The sequence below is a fragment of the Pseudopodoces humilis genome, chromosome 2 (assembly GCF_049639895.1).
Source record: "Pseudopodoces humilis isolate 2021_Gansu_Grassland_sample_001 chromosome 2, ASM4963989v1, whole genome shotgun sequence".
NCBI lineage: Eukaryota > Metazoa > Chordata > Aves > Passeriformes > Paridae > Pseudopodoces > Pseudopodoces humilis.
In genome coordinates, this window is record NC_142201.1 from 42,394,628 (window position 1) to 42,416,803 (window position 22,176).

Sequence of the window (22,176 nt, forward strand, 5' to 3'; positions counted from 1 at the left end):
GCTTCTGATGACCACTCTAATTGGCAGAAAATATACTCCTTAAGCTTTACTTATCATAAATGCTGAGCTATTTTTTTGTTGAAACTGACCATTAAAAAGAACACTGAATTATGTATAAATATAAATCTGCTTTGTTTTACAAAAATATTCCTGCATTTTATTATTTTTGAATAAAATACAAATAATAGAAAGACAACACAACAAATGCTACTTTGGTTTTCATATTCTGTGTAGGAATATCTATCATGAAGTTTGAATTCTCCAAGATTGATTCACTTATGGATTGGTAACTAAAGTGAACAATTTTGCATTGGCGGTATAATGAAGCCTTCTTATTATTTCATAGTTTATGAATAATGAAAATTTGCAATGATAATAATTATGATGAAAGTAGCTGTTACATCAAAGTATAAAGAAATCATTGAGACAAAAAAGGCGTAACCAGCCTAATTATTTCTCACTAATAATACTTTGAATCAAAGTTTGAATAGACTACTATTATTCTTTCTGCGTAAGTATTACCATCAGTAAGGAATATTAAAAACATTACCATTTTAACAAGTTGAAATGACATAAGTAGGCTTAACTGTAAATAACAAACATATTCATTACCTTTACTAACACTACCACTGGTAAGGTAGGAAAGAATATAGTTTTTTTTTCCTTGTCTTTTCACATTCAAGTTTTATTTTTCATTGATTTATCAATCTTTTTATAAGCAGCCTTGTATTGCTTGCAGCTTAATGATTTAACTTCTTTTATCAATCCATACAGATGTGTGCTGATTTCAGGTATCAGCTAATGGCTGACAGAACATAATACATTGATCATTCTTAGTTTTCTCTTTAAATAACAGAATATATGCCCTTAATTAGCATATGATCTTGCACTTCACAGTATAAAAATGGAGACTTTTTTTTTTCAAAAGAGGACTATTCTATTGGAATATTATGTGGACAAGAATTGGAAAATGAAATCAAATCACTTCCTGACAACCAAAGTTTTTATTTTGAAGGCAGTGTAAAATGTTGTCACAAAATACTAATAAGAAATAATGATTATTTTCAAAATTTCTACAAGACAGCAGTACAAACCACTCTGAGTTCAGCCATCTGTGGAACTAGTCCTTTGAAAACACTTTTACTTTGAACAGAGGTGATATAATCAATTTCTGATTTGAGCTGCAGTAACAACCATATTAATTTAAAGTCAAATGAAATACTTCCATGTTAAAAAAAGTAAATAAAAGGAAGTACCATCTATCTATGATGGAGAATTTTGATATTACAAAATTTTTCACTTATATTAGCTTTTGAACAAATAAATATTTTTGCTTTAAACATGAGAAAGGCTCATATTGCATGCATTGTTTATATACATTCTTAACCTGTAGTATTTGAGTACTCCTACTGAACTGCTCTTGTCCCTTCTTTTTTTATTTTCTTCTATTAAACATAACAACAATAAACCATGATGTAGGTAAGATTAAAATACAAAGCATTAGCGATATTACTGGAGATGGTAGTGGATTTTTAGAGAAATATTTTAACCAACAGAAGATGTACAGACTGATCCTACACATCATAGAACTTTTCAATTTGTAGAAGCCAGAGTTTTCTTGCTTTCTTGAGCAAGATATTCCATTTTTCCCATTGTCTCTATCTACTTGCCTTTTTCTTACATTAATTTGTCTATTTGTCCTTACTTGAACTCAAACATACTTTTAGAGTTCACATCCTGCAACTGTGAATTCTACATGAGTTACACACTGCATACAGCATCTGCAGGAATCAGTTTAGCTCCTGTCTACAGAGGAATCTCATCCCATGCATATTCCTGAACTGAAGACAGAATTTGGGGGTCACTGCTGAAATTTAGTGAGCTGGACCTTTGGAAAGTTACCTATATCTGGATGAACAGGAAGAGAAAGAAGTGTACTTGTATTCTTCTTTTATATAAATGTGATTGTAAACACCCTGAATTGCTGATAAGTTCACAAATATAAATAACAGTAAAGGTCTATTTTTTCCTTAAGATGTGGTGCATATACTTTTCTATTGTAATACCAATATTCAAATTCTGATAAACTTTTGTAGATAAGAGAATGTCTTGTTCAAAAGTTTCTCCATTACCTACTGATCGAAGTTCCTTGACTTTTGTTTGAGAAACTTAAGGCAATAAAAGAACCAGAATTCTAAGGAGAATGGAACATGTGTCTTTTGGAAAAAAACAAAGGCCTCTTGAATGTAGATCAAATTCAGCTTTGGATGAAGTTTATCTTGACTGGTAAAACATTTTTCACTGTTTCCCACAACACCCTCAAATATAAGCAGACAACTTGAGTTACATAAGTACACAGAGGTCCATTGGAAAATAACCAGATCTACTTAGTATTGATCAGAATCATGAAGTCCAGCTGGAGGCAAGTGACTAGTAGTATAGCCTAGGGGTTGATACTGACAACAATGCTTCAATTCCTTAATGATCAGGATGCTGACACAGAGCAAGACCTCAGCAAGTTCTCACAGATTACACAAACCTCTGAAGAATAGCTGAAGCATGGCTGTGTTGACATGCAGAGGAGCTTAGACAGGCTGGAGAAATGGGATGAGAGGAATCTTATGAAGTTCAGCAAAGGGAAAAGCAAAGTTCTTTTCCTGGGTTGAATAACTTCAGACGCCAGGATTGTCAGAGTGCCAGGTGTCTGGAAAGCATTTCTCAGCCCTTCAGAGAACTTTAGGGTTCTGGTAGACAGCAGAAATCCATTCTTATAGCAAAAAAGGTCAAAAGTGTCCTGGACTGCATTAAGAAGAGTGCTACCATCAGTTCAGGAGAGGCAATCCTTTTCTACTAAGGGGCAATCTTTTTCTACTGAGCACTTTCTACTAAGTACTGGAGTACCATGTTCAGTTCTGAACTGCTGAGTATGAGAAAGACATAGACTTACTGAAGTTAGTCCAGCATAAAGTCTTTGTGGTAAGGAACTGGAACATCTTTCATATGAGAAGAGCCTGAAAGCTGGTGCTGTTGAGCCTGGAGAAGGAGGACTCTCAGAAAACATACTCAGTCTGACTCTGACTGAACTGGGGAGCTGGACTGGATAATCTCAAGAGATCCCTTCCAAAACACATGATTCTGTGATTCCATCATTCTTAAATCTTGTGATGTTCCCATTGATCCAGCCCTCTACTTTCTGAGATCATTCTGAATTGATACTTTACCACGTATTTTATCAGTCACTCCACCCAGTTTAGTGCCCAAGAGAGTTCTTTTGCAGTTGCACTGCTATCATGGTTCAGTTTACTGATAAAGATGTCAAAAAAACAGGCCTCACTATTGACCCCTGCATAATCTGCTTGTCAGTGGCTGTCATCTAGACATTGTGCTATTGCTCATATTCTTTGAACACAAGGATCCAACAGGTTTTCTGCATGCCTAAATGTCCATCAATTCATTCATCCATTACAGATGTCTTTAGCTTCTGTTTTAGTTTCTATTGTTTCTGTTATTTAGGACAGAACATAGTGAATAAAGGTCAAATGCCTTGGCCAGTAAGAACTGCTTATCTTATGGAGAAGAGGAAAGAGGGGAGAGAAAATATTATCACTGCTTAATTAGTGACTGCTTTAAAAAAACCCTGTCAATTTAATTTCTGATAAAATAAAATAGCATAGGATTTGCTCTACTTGGTTATAAACATTCTTAATGACTGACACGTTATCAGCTTGTATATATTATTTTATTTCAAAATGTAGTGCAATTAAGATTGTAAAACTAATTAAGGAAAATAAACAGTTGTATTCTCTATATAATGTTTCCCTGAAAGAGATTTTAAAAATTTGGTTTAGCTATCTATGTGATACAGAGAATAATGCAGTTCAGATGGCCTACCAGAGTGCACAATTATTTAGGTAATGTGAAATTCTGTGACAATTACTAAAGTCTGTTACTAGCAATAATATTAGTATTTTGTCATGGTATTAGAAGCTTAAAAGTGGAGAACAAAAAAAATTACCAGTAAGAAAGGTTAATGAGACTTGTGCAGGTAACGTGCATGGAACTTAAAATGTAGTATTTGGGACATTATACTCCTTGTGGAAACAAGGAATGGTCATATCAGATCATTCTTAATTTAAAGTCATAAAAAGGGCATACAAAGTACTATAAAACAATAAAAGACAGATTCTAGACATGTGATGCCTCTGGGAGTGTTACATGCTGGCTGCAGAACCATTAAAACTCCTGAAAAGAAAGTTTCATTAGATTTTCTGCCTTGGCACAGCATTGGCAATGTGTAGCTCTAAATATTTAACCAGACTAAATTAAAAAAAAAGGAAACAACACTTAATCCCCAAAACAACACTATCAGTTGTATTTTGTAATGGCCCCACAGTCATTAGAATTCCTGGGTAACTTATAATTGGAAGGACAGGGGATGAGGGCCAAGGCATAGTATAACCTAGTGTTCATGATTCTATTTCAGGTTCAAATCAAGTAACATAAATTATATGGGGACACAACATGCCTCCACAGTTAAAGGAAGCTCAGAAATATTGTCATTATTCTCTGAGAATTGTCTTTCTGATCCTAGTAACCATTCAGTCACATTGTGAAATCAGTCAGCCTGATGCAAGTCCTTTTCATTATAATAGCTTAAAGCAGGATGTACTGCTATTAGAAGTGAGGTATGTTTTTGCTTTTCATAGTTTTTCCCAATTTTGGGCAGATTTTTATAAGTGTTTAGACATATCAAGATACAGTAAGTCATCTGGAGGGATTTCTGTGGCATCATTTACATGCACAACAATTTCTAAATATCTAGAGTTTCTATCTACTTAAATATTTTAAAGTCTGACCCAGTTTTGGAAGCATGTGGCAAAGTACTGAAAAATGAGCATCATGAAGAGTCTGGGTAAAAGATAATTTGTCTTTTCTAGACAAGAACTAGAAAAACATTGAAGGATAGTACCTGTCCACAGCCTGTGGAACACTGCCAAGGGGAATTGCAAATTCAAGCTTTCAAGATTCAAGACAAGTATTCAAGGGCTGATCAAATGTTGGTCACTATAAAGAAGATAAAACAGGTCTAAGACAATCCTCTATCCATGGATGGTGTTCAGAAGCTGAAAACAATCTTAGACTGCCAGAGTAGTGGGAACTGCATTATATGTTTGTCTAGATATTGCTCTTCATAGGAGTTCTCAAGGGGTCACTTATGGAGAAAGTTTATTGGGCTGATCCAGTATGGTCACACACGTACAAATGCAACTGTAGTCCTGAGGACATGAGTTACAGGAAAAAAAGCAAGGAGTGACTCTTAGGAACAAAGGTATGCATATCATGCATAAAAACATCTGAAGTTTAAGGAGGACAAACAATCTCTTGCCATTAGACAAACAGGGAGAAAATCTGCCTGCTGTGTCACTGGGTGAAGGAGCACTTACTGCACTCCCCCAAGGGGTACCCCAAGGGAAGAGGCAGGGAGGGAAAAGAAATGTACCTTCAGAGTCCCAAACTGAACCGTGGTCATGAGACTATACTCTCTGCATTTGCCTCACTCATTGCAGGGACCCTTGGCCTGCCTGAGGAAGGCTGAAATGGTCAGCATAAAATGCCCCCAAGAAGTACTGGACTAGGAAGCGCAGTACTAAGGAAAAAATGGTAGAATCTAAGGATTTTCTCTTTAAAAGATGCAAGATGATTAATGAGCCTTTCTGTAATAATTAGATTTTGTGGACTCTCAGACCTTTAATATATTAATTGGACTAGTGATAAGTCCCTGTCTCACAGGAGAGGTGTTTTGCTGATGCCATAATGAGGTTCTGAGAATTGCAAGAGCAGAAGATCCACCATAGAGCTGGTGTCACCAAGTCCACAGCTGGGCACAGCCAGGGTGCTTACAAGGACTGCAACCTCAGCCTGGCATAGCTCCTGGCATTAATGAAGAAAAATCTCTTGAAAACAATTTTGAAGAAATTCCCCCTTCTCCCAGAGTAGCAACTTCAGTTTATGTCTTAATCCAGAGGTCATTCTTTCTGTTTTCATCTAGCCTTACACTTCCAAGCTTTTTCTACTGAGTTATAAGATGATTACAGGTGCAATTTGGGTACTTTGGTGATAACATGATACAACAGCTGATCTGCCTGTTTGAGATATGTATGTTTCTTTGTATAGGTGTGTGTGGCTACATCAGCCAAGCTTCTCATCAGAATGTTTATATAAATATGAAAAAGAGTCCTAAGGCATGATTGCTTTGGGAACCAAATATTGGGGTATTTGCTTGTTTCTTTTACTAGTGCCCCATGAATTATTAGAGTGTTTTACTTTTGAAAATACCCCAAATTTTTCCAGTTGTGTGGAGGGGATAGTTAATGCTAAGTGGAACCTTCGTGAGAAGAGACCTGTGCTTTACAAAAGGTATCTATCACCTCTGGCTTGCTGTACCTGTGTCTGTAGAGAATTAATTATAGCAAAACCACAGAGAAAAGACAAGTGGAGAAAAACCATTTTAGCTAAGAGCAGAGTGGCTGATTCCCCTTGTGCCCCTATTCCCTCATGAGAAAATCACATTGCTGAGGAATCTAGAGCAGCTGTATCTTTAACTAGCGCTGCTAAGTCATTGATCTCTCACTGCCACCAGGCTTTTATAATTTTCCTCCTAAGTGAGATAGGATGATAGTTGCTTCTTTATGTATAAGCCAGTTCCTCATCTTGTAAAGTCATTAATTCCCTTCCTTTTTGCATATGAATTCATCTTGAGGGCCTGACAGTCTTTTTCTAATCTTTTTCCTCTCTCTTTCCCTTCATTCTCTTCCAGAGATCTTGCTTTCTGCCCAAGGTTGTCTGAGTGCTTATGGATTATCTGTTTCTCTACAGCAAACTCTCTTCAGTTACATTAAAACAAGCAAACAAACAGACAAACAAACAAACAAAACCCAAAACCATACCCCCAAAACAAAAAATAGAGCAGTTTTGTTAGACAGTCAGCTTTATCACACTGGTTGTCATATAATTCTATATTTTTTATTTTTTTTAGTTAATAAGTACTTTTTAAAGAGGATTTTTTTTTTAGTGACCATGACTATTATGGCATCAGAAAAATTTCATGCACAATTTTTTCTACAAAAGTCAGAAATTTATATTTGGAAATTTTTAACAAGCGATATTTCAGCATACAAACTCAAGAACGCAGTTTAAAAATACAACTAGAAATTACTATATTTGTCATAAAAATATTCTGAAAGTCGAATGATCAATTTCATTTTCAGTTAAAAAAATCAATGAGACTTTTTAGACCATGAATTATCTGAGATAGCACTCTCAGTTTTAGAGACTGAAGAAAACCATATATTTGTATTTAATCCATGATTAAATCCAAGATACGCTAACTTATGCCAAAAATCTATATATTGATTTTTTTGAGCATTTAAGATTGTTTACTATCTGTCATACTTGTTTACAGAAAATGTAATTATTACCAAGGTATTTTATTAGAACCTCTGAATGGCAGATTTATTAGATGAGGATCAGGACACAAGGGGGCTCACTTGCTTTACTTTTCTGTATTTTAGTGCAATACTGATATCTTACAAAACATGTTTTTTCTTGGAATTATCCAGAACACTTTTTATAAACCTACAAATGTGATTGAAGGGTAGGTTATTCTACTTTGAGGAAGAGAAATGCAAGCTTTTAATTTTTTCCTTTTGTTTAAAATATATCATTTTTCTTAATTCAGCTTTCCACAAAACAAAAATGAAACCCTATTTACTAAAACACATTAAAATTAATATGAATGAAGACATTAATTTCAAAATCTTCTTTCAGCTAGGTGGATGAGATTATTCCAGTCTTTGCAAAGATGTTGTCTTATATGTGTGGACCTTCTTTGACCTATGATGAGGCAGTCCACGTTTGGAAAATGTTAATTGCCTTTGCCAAAGTAAATAGAGTGGGTTAAAAAAAGCATTTCATTATTATCTGAGCAAGGCTGAGTCCTCTTTGACTTTAGAAGAATAAAACCATTACTCTTGTATGACAGAGTTGCTTTGCCAGAGAAAAATAAGCTTTCCACTTCCTGAATTACATCTGATTGCCTGTATATACACTGAAGGTGATGGCTTCTTCACAAAGGAACGGATGAGGGGTTTTCTTGCATGGATCTGTTAAAGCATGCAGTGCCTTTGTCTCTTTGACCTCCTGTGCAGAAAAATGTTCTTCAATGCTTTCTTGTAGTTCAGATTATCCTGTGCTTGCATTTCAGGCGGAATATATTTCTTATTTTCAGTAATATTGCTTTGTATCCTTATATCACCATGAAAAAGACAGAACAAATTTCCTCCCTAAATATTTCTACTTAATTTCCTCCTCAGGAGGAAGAAAATTCATCAACAAAAAGAACTGCTTTTTCCCTTTTATGCTCTTGAAGCATTAGTTGACTAATATTATCCCAAATAAATTCTGACGTTTTCAATGATGCTGAGAAAAAACAAAACCCACACTAATAGGAACTGATTCTGAAACATACACTATGAAAACAATTGTGTCTATTCTAGGTAAGCAAAAAAAAAAAAAATCATATTTCAGCAAAATGAAAAAAGGTGAAACAAATGTCAAGAAAAATATTTGAAAGTCTCTGAGATCAGAAGATCAGAAACAGGAGTTAATTTATCCTGGTTTTACAGATATGTTAGAGAACTTATTAGTTTGAATTTGATGATGGATATATAAGATGTTTCTAAAATGTTGGCTCACCTTAAGAGCTGAAATTCTCTTTGAGAGAAACCAACTTCAAATAACTTACCTTGTTGAGGTGTTGTTTGGTTTGAGGCATTTATTTTTGCAAAAGATTTTAGAAGTTTTAGGGCCCTCTAGGGTCTTAAAGCTTGTGCTGAGCTGGATAAAATAGTTGAAAGTGAGTGAAGAAACACACTCTAATAACAGTAGTTACTAGGCAAAGCCATGCTTCAGCCAAAGAAAGCAAGCTCTGGACAGGTTCTGGCTTGCTCACAAATATGAAGCTAGGCCATTGCTCTACCCTCTTCCAGCCCCACCCTCCTGCCCAAATGAGATTAGTTCTATCAATAGAAAGTAGACATGCTGTGAATAATAGTTTTGTGATTTATATTTATCAATCCATGATATTCTAGCTAAAAAAGTCCATCACTGCATTTTTCCCTCAGATATTTTCATTAGGTTCATAAGACCTTTTGCCAGAAGAAGGAATTCAGGTTTGTACACAATATCTTCTCTTATTCTGCATCACATAAATTTTGACAAGTCTATTAGCAAAAACTCACAGTTTGAAATATAATTTTGGTTTGAGGACCGAATACTGAAACTCTTGCTAGTTACCTCTGCATGGGAAATGAGAACTTTCTTTTTAAAGGTTCCAGACTACAGAAAAACAATTAGTCTAAACTAAAATAGTGTAAAATAGTGCAGCTGAAACCATACTATCCTGTGTTTAAAGCACAGTCTATGACTTCTAACTGTAGCTTCTTTAGTTAAGAAAATACTATTCATGTCCTGTCAAAAAATGACCAGCATCTAGCTGATTACATTCATACACTTGAGCATGTCAAATGCCTGATGAAAAAAAAGCCAAAAGGATAACAGATTCAGTCCTAATACCTGGAAGAGCTGAAGTAGGTAATAATATGAGTTTTAACTGAGCCCATATGATCTCCCCATTACATGTGGAAATAGGTTGTTAGATTATTTAATGATACATAAAAATATCTTAAGCTTTCTGTAGACAACCAGAAAATATTCTATAGATTGTTTAGCAGAAATAAGATATGCATGCTGGCAGAAAGGGGATAAAATTGAAATATACCTGCTTTCACTTTTCACTTACCACATAATTTGACACAGAAATGTTAGTGTAGGTTATTATCCTGATAATTCAACAATTCCAGTAAGGATTGATTTTATATATTCAGTTACCTGCTCTTGCCCCCACAGTATTTGGCTCCAGTAAAATACACCGATTGGCTTAATCCATCTGCCAGCTGAAAAAATTGACAAGGTTAGAGGTGTCAATAAGAATCCATTGCATGTTTGCATGCTTTCCGTACGATTTGTTTACAGTGTACAGATTTGGTGAGCTGAAGGGATCCCTGCACTGCTCTCAAGCAGTTGAGCATATCTGTGTTCAGAATTCCTCTTTAGATGGTCAACTCATAGTTCAAATGACTTGGCTTCTCCTGTGCACAGTCAGTCATGAGCTGTTCAAGCACCAATGGCTCACCAGAACACCAGGTTCCTGAAACAAAAGCAACTGTCCACTCAAGCCTTTTTGCCTGAAGCTTACCTTCCTTCCCCCATTATAAGGTTCCTTTTTTATTGTTTTGTTTCAGCCTCCTCTCTGGTTAGTCAGAGTTAGAAGTATGTTGCAAAGTTAGTGAGAGAAGAGCTACCTTCTGGCAGTGTCAAGACAAGGGAGCAGCAGGGTAACTTCACTAATCTGTTGGCTTTCTTTATTGTAGAGCTTAAAACAGGTTCTTATGAAGTAAGAGACTAGATCAAGGTATTCTTTTTAAAAAATTCACCTTTAAAAAAGTTTTTCACAGTTTTTAAGAACTGTCATCCAGATTTAAGGAAAAGTTACCTATAAGAGGACATGAACACTCACTGACTGAGGTTTTCACTAGACCCTTTGAAAGTGACAAGTTTCATTTTGTCCACTCCTAACAGGTATCTCTTTGTTAATGTGCATTTTTTTTGAGAACTATCCCTGGATTCTTTGGTATCACTGTTTTTCTTGTATACCAATGTGTTTTAATCTAAAACCACTTAAAAATATTTCCAGCAATTTATCATATTCTAATTTTGCAGTCTGTAATTCCCCAAAGCATACTGTAGTAAAGCATGTAAGGCTAATAAAAAACACTGAGAACATGTTTCTAGTTTTGGATTTCTAAGCAAAGCCTTGTTTATGGTAATGCAAATTAAAATAAGCTTGTAAATAGATACAGTCCTTCAGTAAGTGAGTGACAGAACTAAACTGATACTGCTCTGTTGAAATTCAAGAGGTTACTTTATTTATGTGACCCAAGAACCCTGACTTAACAAAAATTTCAAACCATCTTACCTTTTTAATTCTTACCAACTAAGAACGATACCAGAAGACAAGTAAAGAGAGTGAAGTCCAGTAGAAAAAATTCTGAGTTAGTGAAGAGCTGGCATGTATTAAAGAAATTGTACAAGGATGTCTGGATCATCTCCTACCCGAGGTCTACATATTAATCACTACTCTGAATATGAAATTGTGCTGCACCCTTGTAAGCTTTCCCTGTAACTTGAACTTACATATTTCAGCTCCTTGTTATTTAAATGTAGCTAGAGTATTCATAGGACTAAGTTGCCACAAAGATTAAGTATTTTGAAATCATCACCAAATATCTTTGTACATAGCTATATAGATGTGAGGAAAGCATGTGTGGCTTGAACTTTACTATTATTTTGACACACTTCCATATAATGAAGAGTGTCATGGCTGTATAAACAGCTATCTAATGAAATATTCTTGGATGAAAAATAATTTTAGAGCATCTAAAACACATCATTCTCCTTTGCCAGATGGTGAAATCTATGTCATATAATTGTCTATTTAACTGTGTGTTATATTGCAGCTTTGAATAACCTGGCATGCAGGAGGCTGGTTGAAGCCCATCATCCATAAATATAAAACAAGTTATTTTGGGGAAGTGTTATGGGAAAAACTATTGAACGTTTTTCAAAACATAAAGGTTAAAACTGTCAGTTATATACAACAGGTTGACAGTGTCATTAGAATTCTATAGTGATGTCTTAGACATATTTTGGCAGCATATCTAAGAGTGAAGAAATAGTGATTGAATATGCAGATTTTTGGAAAATGTCTGCAGCCTAAACTGCTATATTGAAAACAAACTTCCATGTGCCTGCCAGGATTTAAAAAAGAAGTATTGTGAAGAACTGATGTGCAGTCATTGATGAAACAGTCTGAAGTAATTGCAGGGTGTTGCAGCATTACAGAGCAAACCTGTGCAGTTTATGGATTTCAGACTCTGTAGTTGCAGTGGACATCAAATAGAGCATTAGACCAAAGTACAGTTTACAGACCTTGTATTATATGAACTTCAAAACGGTGTAGACTTATCACCTGATATTAAGGTTTCCATACCCTGAAAGGGAATTAAAATGTGAAAACAAGTTAAATAGATCATCTTCTAGAATTTTTCTAGTTGTATTTGTTGTAGTATGCTCTAGTAATTCATCAGTGTGGAAGGATAAAAACAGTTTGCAATTTTGTCCTGGTTTAGGGAAAATTTGGGAGAAAACCTCCAATGGGGCCCCCTCCAGGAAGCACACCCATGTGTCCCCTTCGCCACCTCAACCACTTTGGAAAGAGATTTTTCTGAGAGAAGTGGAAAAAACCTGTTTATTTAACAGGCAAAGTACTACCCAGCACAAAAATGAACAATACCAAATTACAAAACCTCTCACTGCTCTGATGAGATGACAAAATTCAGAGGGTCTCTTTCCTGTGGATGTTCGTTCTGTTATCAGTCCCTCTGGCGCTGGAAAATGCCGCTGCCCAGCCTAGGCCCCTGGTAGTCCATGGGTGCAAGCTCCCAGTGCTCCTCCAAGTCCCCAGTCCAGAGCAGGTTCAAACCATTCCAAGAAAAGGGAAAGAAAACAGTCCAGGAAGACCTCTCTGCTTCAAAGGCGATCTCTCTCTCTCTCTCGTTATCTCTCTGTGCTGTAGCCAAAACTCTGTCCTGGGATGTGGGGGAGCAAGTACAGTTTCTGATAATAGACTCAGTGGTTCTTCTCCACTCACTTTTAGTCTCAGATGAAGTTTTAGAGATACAAAACCTATTTCTGGGCTAGGCAGATGAATGGGGGTACAATTTAACATCACAGTCACCCCAATTCTGAACGGAGATATAAAAACAAAATGTAACTCAGTTCATTATTATCATGTTTGTATCTCCATACTAAATTTTGGATGTATTTCTACCTATTATCTATGAAGGAGGTGGATCAATACTTTAATAAAGACCCATGGAATACTGTAGTATGTGCATGCAGTATTCTATGTCTTTGACCAGACAATAGCTTTTATGCATCAGGCTGGAAGGACACTTCCTGAACTTGCAGTTTAACACTATTTGAAATGTTCTTTGAAACTGTCATTATAGCAGGCATCATCATTTAGCAGTATGGTAGTTAACTCTTCTTGTGGGTATATAAGTAAGTTATTACTTACAGTGATGCTATTTCTGGAAGTTTTTTGCTTACCTAAAAGCTTCCAAGTGGAAAAATCATTTCAAAGAGTAAAAGAAAGAAGTTTTACTGCACGGTTCAAGCAATTTTTTCAGCTTTTTTTTTTTTTTTTTTTTTCTTGAGAACTGAATGCTCATGCTGGACTAAGTTCCTGGAGAAGAGACTTACCTTCTCTGTATGGCACTTGATTCTCTCATTTCAGGAGTAAAGACTTCAATATAGGAAGGTAACCTCAGTCAGAAACAGAACCTTTGTCACATTTGTGCTGGTTTTGCATAGATTGTCATTTGGGGAAGTAAGAAATCACCCACAGAAGTGATTTTTCTGAGAGAAGCTGCTGGGAGCTTCCTCTGTGCCTAGGAATAAACAATAGCTGGCTAGCTCTGAGTTAGACAACTGATTGAACCATTTAGAAGTTGTATCCACCTCTGTGAGATCCACATTGTAAAAACAGCAAGGCCTGGGAAATCACTGTCTTTGCTTCTGACCTCAGAAGGTAGCGGAGCCCTGGTGAGGCCGGCCCTGGTCCCTCATGGCCTGCCTGGCGTGGGGGAGGCCAAGCTGGACCCCAGCAGCTCCCGGGCAGGGGATGGAGGCTGCAGACCCCCGGCCCCAGGCTGGGCTGGGCCATGGCTGCTGACATCTTGCTGACTAAACCCCCCCATCCCTGCCCTCACTGAGTCGGGGTCTGCCGGGCCCCAGGACCAGCACCCCCTCCCTCCCAGCGGCTACAGGCAGAGGGAAGGGCCCAGTGCAGCCTGAAATCCAACACCATGACTGCCATGGCCACTGCCCATGACCTTCTTCAGGCTTGGCAAAATTTAACCCTTTAAATGCACAGATGAGACCTGCAGACCACGATTCTCCCCTCGGGTGAGAGAAAAGGACAAAGTGAGGACACGTAGAGGACAACGTGAAGACACTGAGGTCAGTAAAGGAAGAGTCAAACCCTAGACAGAAGGTGAATGAGAATTAGTGTTGGGCTGAAAACTATTTTGATAAGGCCATGGACATGTACAATGATACATTAAAATATCCCCTTTAATTAATGAAAAAGTATGGGGGGAATGGAGTGTTCAAACTGTAGATGTGAGCAGAGGCATCCATTGATGAAGCCAAGCAGATGTTGGATTAGCTGTGATCCCATGAGAAGCTTGAACAGAGACAGATGAGAGTGATGAAGACTCTTTGAACCCAGGGAAAGAAGAAGCAAACCTCTGTTCACAGAGATAAAGATGATCACAGAGATGGATCATCTTGGCCTTTGGACAACTCATCCTTAAAATAATACCCCATGAGTTCATGGCCCATGGACACAGCTGTAGGAGGGGTGTGAAAATGGGAGGAATTTATGATTGCAAAACTTTTCCCCGGGCAGCTGCTATTCATGGAAATGAAAAGCCATGAGAGAACTGTTTCTTGTGGAGAAGTCTCCATGGCATGGCAAGAGAAAACTCCTGTCCCTACAAGAACTGATGAAAGACTATTGTATAGTTAGTAACTGATTTAACAGGTTCTGTCTATATGTTGTCAGTCGGGAAAGGAAAGAAGTGGGGCAGGGGAAGGAAAAGTGTTTTGAAGGTTTTATTCTGATTCTCCTTATTATTTTAGTACTATTAATAAAGTTTCTTTATACCTTTTAAGGTTTGAATCTGTTTTGGCCTTCCTCTTATCCATATCTCAGAGCAAGGAATGAGTAAGTACACTGGTGATTTTTGGCCAGCACTGAAATCCACCACATTATTTGGTGCGTTGGCCAGGAAACAAAAAATTGGTGAATCTAAACCACTACAACATCCTTCACAGTATTAAAAAAAGAGTATTAGTAAAGGCTTACTTTTGATTTGAAATAGTATATATAGTCAAATTACTGCAGAAATAACTGAAGAAATTAACTTGATGCTATTAAATCAAATTAAATTAAATAAAATTATTTATTTAATAATTTATTAAATTAAATTGACACCAGCCGTAAAAAAAAATTAACTTCATTGTTTTGTTTTCTTCAACTGAAAGAATAAAACTTTTGATTTTCACAGCATTTAAAAAATAACACTTACCAAGAAATTTTTTATTATCATTCATTTCATTCCTTTTTATTTTTCTTTCCTTTGTAAATGATCTGGAGGCTGGAGTCAAATGCATATTAAGGAAGATTGCTGATGATACTAAATTAGGAGGAGCTATGGATTCCCTCAAGGGTAAAGAAGCCTTACAGAGAGATCAGGATAGACTAGGGAGTTGAGCAATGATATAATCTAGTGGACGACATCCCTACCCATAGCAGGGTGGTTGGAATTAGATGACTTTTAAGTTCCCTTCCAGCCCAAACCATTCTTTGATTCTGTGATTCTATGATTCTATTATTCTATGACCACCTGAAATTTAACAAGAGAAAATGCCAGATTCTGCACCTTGGTCAGAGTAATCCTGGTTGTACCTACAAACTGGGGAATGACAGGCTGGAGAGCAGCCCCACTGCAAGAAGCAGTTCCCTTTCAACATGTGATAGTCTTTGATTCATTCCAGGTCTAGTTTGCTTTTTGTGTTAAGAAGAAAATAATTATTTATTATTTATGTTAAAGAATACATATTTAGTTGGAGAAATTCTATCCTGTGGTAAGCAGGAAAGGTGACTACATTAAGCTTAGCAATACGTTTTTAACTTCTCACTGCTTCTCCCTCCTTCTCTCCTCTCTTTACCCCTCCATTTCTGATAAAAGCTTTAGAATACCTAGCTAGATGATGGCAAAAACTGCATCATCAAAGCAGAGAATGTTTAAGCTAGAAAATTCAGCTTCTTTCTACATTTTGTTCAGTGCTGTATAATCTGATATTTTCTTGTTGTGACAGATAGGTGAAAATGATTTGAGTCCTAAAAAATATTTTGGCCAATGATATTAGCTTAGCCAACTCACACCAGGAGTTTTACCCCATAAAATTTGGATTAGTCAGTGATTTATCTTCATTGTTTTGTTACCAAAGTTTTTTATTATTTGAATAGATATCAAGAATTGGTCTTTCCAGAAGTGGTAAACAGTATGTTGTTTATATGTGCAGTGACTCAACAGTAGTCAGCAACTGATGATTCATTACAAAATGCTACAATTTCTACAATTGCTGACGATTATTAGTTGAGAATTTTGATCCAATCTTAAAAGACAACTTATGAGTTTGTGAATATTCTGGAGGCAAAGACTCCAGGCAGGATTCATCTTACTCGGCTTGAATCTACAGTTGATATTTCTGCCCATAGCTCCATTTCTGTTCAACTGAGAGAAATATGAGCATCTGTTGCATAGTTCATCTGATCAAATTTAGCTGATCTCCCCAAAGTGAGATGAGTTGTGCTGTAGAAGTTGCAATTGCTCCCCATGTTCTGTAAAGGGGAATCTAGACAGATGATCTGAGATACACTGTCTGCACAAAAAATGCAAATAAAAACCCTCCTACCCCTCCCACTACAAAGTTGACCAGTTTTCCCTTTCAGTTCACAAACACTAAGAGGGAGTTTCTCCTCCAATTCAGGGTTCCATTGTCCTCCTTCATTAACTTCCCTGAGATGGTTCAAAGCCACAACTTGAAAACTGCCTCATACATGCAAATGTTAACATTTCAGTGATGAATACACCTTCTAGATCAGTTTTCACTCTTTGGTCTGTGTCTGATGGAAATGTCTCTGCACTTGTTGGTGCCAAAGTTCTGATAGAGAAGAATAAATATTTTTGAAGATATTTCTAGGCTGTGAGGATGGAGTGTGGTTGATCTGTCCATCAGTATGTGAGGTAGTAGCATTTTAGTCCACAGAAACTTTGCCCTTTTTATTCATGTGCTGATATGGTGGAGGTTGCTAGAACGCAATCTTTTATTTCTCTTACCAGGAAACTGTATTGAGCCTGTTTGGGAAGGAATTAACTTTCCTCGTAGCAGCCCTTATTCTGCTGTGCTTTGTGTTTGTAACTAGAACAATGTTGGTAACACTCCAGTGTTTTGGCAACTGCTGAGCAGTGTTGCACATAACAACATCAGTGCTGTCTCTTCTAACTTGCCCTCCAGTGGCCTGAAGGCTGAGGGTGAGCAGGGCTGAGAGGGAGCACAGCTGGAACAACTGACCCAAGCTGACCAGAGAGGTGCTCCTTACCAGACAGCATCGTGCCCAGCATGAAACATTAACAGAAAGAAGGAGTGGAATGGGCATTTTTCAGCAAGGCATTTGTCATTAAGATATCTGTGTTCTGGAGCAACTTCTATGCATATTGACACCCAGCCAGGAAGTGACTGGAGAAAAAGAGAATTAGTCTCTTTCTCTTTTGCTTCTCAGCACTGCTTTTTATTTTCTTCATTAAGCTGTGTTTGTCTGAAGGATTTTTTTCTCCTTTGTCCTACTGAGGAGGAGGAGAGATAGAGAAGCTTGGTGGACACCTGGAATCCCACCAAGATCAACCCACTGTAGAACCCAAAAAATTGTACTGAATTTTCAAATAAGAGTATTATTTTGCTAAGAAAAAAATATTAGCTGCAAGTTGTTTATTCAACTTTAATTTTCAGATGAAACAGGGATGAATCATTTAAACTCTCACAAAATTTAAGCTGTCTTGAAGCTGTGGACACTTAAAAGTTTGTTCTTTTTAAATGTCTATGTTTAATTAATAACCATATCTTACTCATATATCATAAATGGCTGTCTTTTTATTTGAAACTTTGTCCAAATTTTATTACTTTCTAGTGAAAACATGAAAGATTATCTTTCATATGTAAAGTAAACTGAAATTGATGACCCTGAGACATATAAATGGAAGCAGAACAGAAAAGCTAGTTCTGAAAGTTGCTTCATAAATAATTCATGACTTTTCTAGAAATAGTCCATGAGCTTTTTATGACATTTTGTAAGCCCTAAAGTTTTTATTATCACAGTTCTACTGCTGCAGTTTTAAGCTACTTTCGCAAATATATAAAACATACAGTTAGAAGGGCAGTAAAACCAGGCATCTTTGCCCCACAGTGCACATTTTCTTATTTTAGGTTGTATCCTTAGGCATTTCTAATTAGCTGAAACATTCAAAATTGTACCTGATGTATGTGTTAACCAACTAGGAAAAAACCAAACCAAACCAAACCTAACCTAAATGAAAACCAGAATAAAGGTATAGCCCGCATCTAGAGAAAGGTTTAGAGCCGATTTGCACTAAGAATTCACAAGAAGTAATAAATTTAATTACTTTCCAGGTCCTTTCTCCTTATGTAACACATCTAAAGTCACAGCATAACTTTGGGGATTGATTACGCACTTGGTGTTTTACCTCTTTTCCATTGATTGTCATGATTCAAAGCTTAGGTTTTGTTTCATAGTTATGATGGGAAGATAAATAGTTTCTGACATATGTGACAGTGCTCATAGATATTTAACTATGATCCCTTTTTTTTTTACTAAATTTGACTATATTTGTTTAAAATTGAATTCTTGCAAAAAAAGCTTCCCACCAAAATTCATCGTCTCTCAGTAATTCTACTAGAGAAATTTTGCCAGAGTATTTTCAGAAATCAAACTTATAGGAGGGGAAGAGAAAAATCATGACATTGAGGGATTTTATTTTCTTTATTTTTGGTTTTTGTTGTTTTTCTTGATTTTAAAGAAAGTTTTATTCCCTCTATTTCTCAGTTTTGGTTTACAGCAGGAAAGTTGGAAAAATCCCTCATAATTATTAGCGCTTTTGAAAGCAGTAGTAATAATTTGAAACATCATACTCACTTGATACATGCAAAACTGGGAATTACATTTAATCAGGGTCTCAAATTTAAACTCAGCAATACTGAGGTACATGTGCAAGTCACACAAGTATTCAGGAACAATACTTCAATGCCTTTCCAAATGTATTTAACTTGGGAACCCAGCTTTTGCATGTTGTTCAAACTTAGGGATGTTCCATATTTTCAGATGGAAAGTTATAAAATATTTTCTTTAAATTTTTCTTAGTCTGTCAGAGAGTAAGCCACACTTCCCACTTTAAGAGAGTAATATGAACTTGTGTAGTCAAAAAATAAGGGAAAAAAAAGGAAAAAACAAAAGGAAGGAAAAAATAGTTCTATGAAAAAATACATTTTTATTCTGTATTTTCCTTATATACAGTTATGTCATAGATCTCAGTCAGTCTCCACTGATTTATGTAGTGGCAGCCTTGTCATTGCAGTTTCCTTTTACAGTCTCCCTTTGCTTCTATTTCAATATTTTTTTTTTATTTTCCCTTTGCCCAATCTCTTCTGCTTTGACAGTTTTTCACTTCAGAGCATTCAGATGATTTTTTTTATTTTTGACTTTACATAGAGACAATTGGGACATGCGCACAGTCTACCATTATCAGAATAATGTCTACCATTTTTAATAGTGAAACTCTTCAAACACTAAGAGAATTGTTGAATCAGTCTTGGACTTCAGTTTACTCACATCTTTTATACACATTCTTAAATTCATCTTTATTAAACAAAACACAGTAACCAAATTCTAATGTGCTGCTAATTTCAAAAGGGATTGAGCACACGCCCAAAACAAAAGGTAAAATTAATGTTTAAACTTCTGAATTAGGATATTAACAGAATCACATGAGCACAGAGTTGTTAGGGTTGGAAGGCACTTCTGGACCTCACACACTTAAGCCCCCTCTGCCAAGGCAGGGTCTTCTAGAGCAGGGTGCACAGTGCTCAGGTGGGTTTTGAATGTCCAGGGAAGGAGACTCTATTCCCTCCCTGGGCAGCCTGTTCCAATGCTTTGCCATCCTCCTTGTAAAGAAGTTCTTCCTTGTGTTGAGGTGAAACTTCTTCTGTTTGAGATTGTGGCAATTGCTCCTCATCCTGTCTCTGGGCATCATTGAAAAGAATGTTCTTGGAACACCCCTTTGAGATATTTATGTGATTGATAAGATCCCCTCTCAGTCTTCTCTTCTTTAGAATAAACAAGCCGAGCTCCCTCAGTCTCTCCTCCTAAGAGATGTTCCAGACCTCTCATCATCTTTATAGTCTCCAGTGGATCCTCTCCCATACCTCCTTTGTCTCCCTTGTACTGAGGAGCCCAGAACTGGACACAGCACTCTAGAAATGGCCTCATTCGGGCTGAGCTGAGTATAGGAGCAAGATCATCTCCCTGGACTTGCCAGCCACACTCTTTCTAATTTATCCCAGGCTCTCCTGGCCACAAGGCCACACTTCTGGCTAGTTGCCAACTTGTCACTCACCAAGACTCACAGGATTTCCTCTGGAGAGCTGTTCTCTAGTAGGTCAGCCCTCAGGTCCTTCAGCAGCCATGGGAGCATCCCATCAGGGCCCATGGATTTATGGATGCTTAGTCTGCCCAGCTAACCTGTAACCCAACCCCCTATGACCAAGGGGTTCCTTTCTCCAACCTTCTTCCCTTACTTCTGAGATCTGGGACTCCTGAGGGCTGAACTCAGCAGTAAAGACTGAGACAAAGATCACATTCAATACTTCTGCCTTCTATGTGTCCTCCTTTTCTGTCCTGGTCACCCATGTGCTTCAGCAGCAGCCCCACATTTTCCCTAATCTTATAGTGATGATTGTCTTGTAGAAACCTTTCTTGTTTCCCTTGGTGTCCTTTGCCAGAGTCAATTCCAAGTGGGCCATGACCTTCTCCATTGCATTTCTGCATACCTTGATGATGTTCCTATAGTACTCCCATGGGGCCTGTCCCTTTTTCCACATCCCATAAATTTCTTTCTTCTTTTTGATATTTGCTGGTGGTCCATGCTCATCTCACCACCTTTTCCTGATTTCATCATCATGGGATTGAACCTGGAGGAACTGGTGCTTAAATATTGATCAAGTCTCTTGGACTTCTAGAGCCCTATCCTGTAGGATTCCTCTAAGCAGGTCCCTGCTCTGCTTCCTCTTCGTGTAATGCTGAATGGGACACAAACAAGGAGGATAGTTCAGCTTTGTATGCAGGTGACTGTGAGGTGAGTTATAAATGTTGATTTTTGTTCATCCGTGATATTCTTCTTACAATGCCACTTTTGCACTAAAACTGCTAGTTATTACCTCTAACTTCCAATTTCCATTTTTTACACATACATCAAACAGATATGTCCAGAATTGTTGTCTGACTTGTGGGCCTTATATCTGCTTGTGATGTTGTGGCAATAAAGAACAGGAATAAGTGCATTTTTCATCTTCCATTGTTCACCCATAATAGTGGCTACAGACAACTCCATCTTTACAGGTAGTAGATAAGTTCTTCCCACATGATCATATGCTGACTTCTCTTAGAAATACGAAGTTTTCTACATTTTTGAAAAACACCAAAGTTCTGTGCAAAATTACTTAAAGAAAAAACATATTAACATGTTTCCTGGGCACATAATACAATCATTGTTTTATTTTGTTTTGCATAGAACAAGAGCTGACATGTTAGAGAGATGGTGAAAGCAAGAGAAATGGAAGGTGACAAGAATGGGAGCAAGTATGTAAAGCATTCAGGCTAATAGACAAACTAGATTAACAAAAATATGGTAAACTAAGAGTAAAAATCACAGTGCAATATGTAAATGAGAAAGAAATACAAAGATCAAACTAATATTAAAACAATATGCACCTGGAAGTATAGAAACATGTAGATAATATGTCTTAGTTGGAGATACTTCAGAGAATATAGAGAAAAGATGGAAAACTTGTCATGAAAGGAGTAGATTAAAGTAGACTGAAACACTGTATATTTTTAATTCCCTCCACCCAACAATCCAAACTCAGCACAGGCAAAACATGATTAAGTCCTCACTCTCAGTAAGTATTCACACCATCCTGCAGAGAGACCTTGGCAAATTGGAAGACAGGGCAGTCACCAACCATATGAAGTACAACAAGGGAAAGTGCCAGATTCTGAACCTGGGATGGAGC